We start from the raw sequence: 5,335 nt of genomic DNA, 5'->3' as shown, positions 1-5,335 counted from the left end.
AGGGAGCCGGGGCGGGAAGGTTGGTGTTCAAGCTTCTCATTCCTGTCAGCGGTGACTCCGCTTGCACCACTAAGTGGTGCTGTGTACATACGCTTTATTAAATCGGGAGCTGCCTGTGCCTGCCTGCTTGTGTAGTTCGGAGTGGTCCTTTTAGAGAAAATGTTCTTTTGGCTGCATTTGTTCTCCTGTGATACAAAAACTTGACAGCTGTTGGGGGCAACTACTACTTTAGGAGAATTTCTATAAAGTAAGAAATTGCTGGTTTTATTTTGTCATGGTGGGCACAAAATTAACTGATTCAAAATCACGTCCACTGCAGCTTATGCTTCCGTAACACACCACTCAACTGATTTCTATGCGTAAGTGTCTTCGGAGAGGAATCACAGGTGCCTGCTGTGACTATAGGGACAAGCAGTATGGGCTCACAGGAACAGAACATGCTTTGCCTTCCCATCACCAGAAGAAAGAGAGAAAGAAAGAAAGAGGTGAAGAAGGGTGCTCAGGAGCAAGAGGCTGCAAGGAAGTTGCTGTACATGATCCTTTTGCCTTGCTTTATCTGACAGAAAAGCTGCCTTCTGCTAGTTGGGTCTTGGCTTGAAAGACAAGGGGAGAGAGACTCCCGCCCCTCTCCCAGGGAGTGTGCTACTTTTGACTGGCTTGTTCTGACTATGTGATCTGCAATTACAATATTGAGATTGCATGGTGACAGTCTATACCACTGACTCCCTGAGTGGTTTTTCATTTCTGTCCCCGCTTCCTTCTCCAGCTTTTTTCAATATATCAATTTAAAAAAAAAAAAAAAAAAAATTAATAAAAATTTAACCTTACATGAACATCATCTGTTGGCTTTGGCCCCAAACACTTTACTTCCTAGAAATAAGTTGAGTCTCTTCATCAGAATATGTAAAAGATTTCTAGCCACTGTAGTACTATTGTATTGTTTGTTTTTTTAAATAAGATTCTGTCCAGGTTCCAGCATGTGCACTAAATTTCTACTGCAGTAGAAGAGAGTCTTAAGCTGAAGAGAGATTTCATGCTTGGGAGAGAAAAAGGGCAGATCTTGACTCAAAAGTAACTTTTCCAAGGGAAAGGTAAACTCTTTTGTTTCTTTGGGGATTTTTATTCTGATAGCACAAGCATCTTGTTCTCTCAGGATTTTGTAATCTCTGGGAAAAAAACCCTTGGTGTTGTGTCACTTCCTCCTTCCCTGGTTGTGTTTTTTTCACTCCTTTTCAGAGGAAGTGCTAATACTGTTATAATTTAGGAAGACATTTTAACTTTTGACTCGGAGGTCTGCAGACTTCACTGTAAAGACAGTTTCTGTGCATCCAAATGCTGTTAATCCCTTAAAATACGAAATGAAAGATGTGTAACTTGGAGCTGAGACTGAGTCAGAGTATTCCAGATGGGTCTGGTTTACTTTGCATTCAGTGTTCCTGTAGCCTGTTGCTTTGGAAGGTACAGGTAATAAGCTTTTCAATCGAATAAATGAGCGGTAGTGGTTTTTTGTTTTCCTCCCCTAGAAATGTAGTGCTTGATCAGACTGCACTGACCTGTAGAAGTTGTGGGCACTGTGGTGTTCTCCAGAATGCTACTTGGGCTGCCACTACAAGTAGGCCATTTAAAACAATAACCTTAGACTTTAAAAATACATAAAAACTTCATGATGCTTAAAGTGTAGAGCAGAGTAGTCATCAGGTTAAAATAACTTCATGCTTATGACATGCACAGTGATGGTTCCTTTCAGGTTTTTTGGTTGTTGGTGGTGGTGGTTGTTTTTTCTTCTTTAAGATGGCACTGGTTGCAGTGATCTTCAGTTTTACGGCACAGCTAACTGTCTTAGTATAGATATGGTTCCTTTCTGCCTACTATTTCCGTTTACTGGCAGACATAGTTAAGATAGCTCTTTGGAGTTGTGGAGTGCGCGTGTGTATATATCTATATGTGTGTGTGTGTGTGTGTGTGAATGTGTATGAAAATAAGAAGACCTAAAGTCCCCTCCCCACATCATTAGCTTTCGCTGCCCTGTATTTCAGTGTTACCAAGATTTTAAAGTGACCCAAGTATTGCTGTTGCAAATGTTTCCATGTTTGTCTAACTATTGTGATGACAGAAAAAAAAAATAAAATCAAAACACTAAATGTTTTATTACTTGCCCTATAACTATATAGGCGTTCCCTGTCTAATATCTATTTCTTTTTTCAGGATTCACTGTATTTATTTTTTTTTACCCTATGAAACGGAAAGAGATTTCTGGCTTACTGTTGGCTTTTGATAGACGTTTTATCCTTGGGGAATTGCCCACCAATTACTTCATAGAGTTTGGAATTTAACTGAAGGACATTTTGCATGCCCGTGTTCAAATAGCGATGCTAACAGGCCACCATACGGTTCATGTTGATAGCTTTATGGATACTTAAAGGTAGGCAATAGTCTTATTTTTTAATAATGCTTAACCTTTTTCTCTTTGGCATGAACAAGCAAGTCTGCCTGGTTTTGTAGGACTTGCAGCTTTTCCTTAACATCAGACTTTAAAAAGGGGAGAACCAGTAGTATCAGGTACGCAGTTAGGATGGCGATTTTTAAAATACTAAGCTGCGTAACAGTCTCGGGAAGAACACGTGTGACTGGGCGTGAGAGTCTGTGGTACAGCATTACTAACCTTTGCTAAAAAAAGTTTTGAAGAATGAAGCATTTGCTTTATGAACGGTACTTGAGGACGAATTCTGATGCTGCTGCTAAAGTTTATTGAAAAATAGGCACTGATTTCAGTGGTGATGCAGGTGTGGTTTCTGTTCATGCCTTAAATCTGAAAAGAAGAGAAGAGAAACCTCCATTTGAAGGAGGATTTTGTATGAAGGGTAATCAAACCAGTAACCTGCTTTAAGAACGACTTTAACATATTTGGAGCATCGGTTAAAGGCAAATAAGTAAAGTTTATCATATCCTCCTACATAAGCTGTGACTATTGAATACAGTCGGCAGTCCACCTCAGAACTTGCTGGTGCGCAACTGCAACGTGTTAAGTTGTAAGACTTCACAGCCACGAGCTGATGGGCCACAGTTCTCTCCGAGCATAAAGCGCTGTAAGTTTTAGTTTCTTGCACAGCAGTGACTCTTTTCAACATTAGTAACTATACAACAGGGTAAAAGGCAAATTTAGTGAATAATAATGTGTCATTCTCAGAGTAGCTGTTTGCATTTCACCATGATGCAGATGCTTTTTATAGCAGTTGTGTTGGCACATGTGTTAGAATTCGGTTAATTCTCTCCTGAACTCATTTAAACTTTTGGCTTCAACTGCATCACTGGCAATATGTTTCAGAATAGAATAATTATTTCTTTAAAAAAAAAACGGGGGTGGGGGGGTAAGAAGAAGGGGTGGAGGAAGCGGGGATAAAAAAATCTGTTGTCTGCCAGTGCTGTGGGCTGCTCACTCATTTTTCTGTAGAACTTCTGGGGGTTTTTTGTTGTTGTTGTTGTTGTTGTTGTTCTTCTTCTACCTTAATGCTAATAGGCATTTCTACCTTTTCTACCTTGTTTTTCTACCTAATGCTAATAGGCATTAGCCTATCCTCTGCACCTTTGGTCATTTCCTGAAGTTTGTCTGTAGTTTCCTACATTAGTAGGTAAATGTATCTATTTTACTTTACAGAGTTTTGATAGTTTTTTAAATTATACAAGAAATTTAAGTCTTGGAACAAATGTCTTTGCTTATTGATTTTTGTGAGTAGCTGCAAAAATCTTATTTATTAGTTGCCCCTTTTAAAATTAAAATAAAAATGAATGCTATGCAAGAAATAGGTTGCAAGTAACTGTTAGGGTCTTACTACTGCTCGCTGTTGAGAGATCGTGGGAAGTGCAGAGAATTTGTGTTAAAAGTTACGGGCATTTTTCAAGATAGTTTTCCAGGTCTGAGGCGTGCTGAAATATCTTTTTCCTATGATAGTGTGTTTAGTTTCGTTGACTTCAGCGGAACACACAGAATACATTGACTTAAACTAGCTGAGAATCTGATGATAAGGTTTTATACTCTACCTAACATAGTGTTGTGATGACCTGTCCCCTGAACTCAAAATTATGTTTGATGATCGTAACAGGAGGCCGGATCTTTGATCTGGAAATTATGCTGATAGCGACATTACAGAATCCAGGCTTGTAACTTCACTGGTTTCTTGCAGCCCCTCAAGTTCATGAAGGACAATAAAGACCCATTCTCTTTTGTTCTTGTGCTATAATCAGTGATGGAAGTATGACATTGTCAGTTGTAAGAAGTGGCTTAACTGCTGTTGGAGTCTGCTTTTATGCCTGGAAAACCTGTTGATTTGCATGGGTTTGCACAGCTTGTGCTAATGATATGGCTGGAATGAGACAGGGTCTTGTGTAGTCTGCAAGGGCTGTATATGGTCCTGGTTTATAGCTGGGTGGGAGGGATTGGTTCAAGTTACTTCTGATTTGCCCTATTTAATATCTTAAATAGGAGTGAACAGGGTGATTGGAACAGTTTCATTTTTACAAGAGGAAATTTATAAATCGGTTTTTATCCTGTGTTAGAATTAAGATATGTATTTACTGGAGACAACGAGTCTAGCCTGAACACTGAAACAGCTCTGTTTTGGGCACACTATTAGAACTTTTTTAAAATTTTCAAATCATAACAGTCTGTCAGTTCATGCTTGTTGAGTCTGAGACATTAAGTGATGCCCTTTGAACAGGGAAACATTGCTAATAATTGATATTTGGTTTGTAGACTATACCTTTTGTATGCTCTAAAGTCACCTGTTGTTTCCCTTTCATTTATAAAAGTTCTGTTCGTCAAACCATATAAGCGCATACCTAAATTCAGTGTTAAACTTCCTGAATTGCTCTAAACTATTGCGTTGCTGTAAACTGTTTTGGCTGATAAACCTAAGCGGTCAGCTTGGTATTCCTCCATGGATATGTGATTAAGATGCAATAGGTCGGAACAAGTTACCAGGCAACTGCATGCTCCAGCTGCATAGGAGGCACAAAGCAGCTGGCCCGTTCCTTGTAATCAGTGGGAAAGTACAGATTCTCCTGTGACCTTGGTCACTTTTGTCTATAACATATTAGATAAGAGTATTTTGATACTCCTCTCGCAGTGGGAGAAACACTGCTTGTGTCTGTGCAGTGTGTGAAAATCACTTTACCAAGATGCTTTTATTTCTAAAACCCTTGGAAAAAAAACTCAAAACGGAGTTTTAAAACTTTTTTAATCCAAGGCAAACGTCAGGATTCTCATTCTTACAAAGTATTTTACAATTGTGTAACCTTGTAGACTGTACGGAGAATGAGGATCTTGCATGTGACATAC

The sequence above is a fragment of the Accipiter gentilis genome, unplaced genomic scaffold, assembly GCF_929443795.1.
Source record: "Accipiter gentilis unplaced genomic scaffold, bAccGen1.1, whole genome shotgun sequence".
Taxonomy (NCBI): domain Eukaryota; kingdom Metazoa; phylum Chordata; class Aves; order Accipitriformes; family Accipitridae; genus Astur; species Astur gentilis.
Note: the sequence above shows the minus strand (reverse complement) of the source record.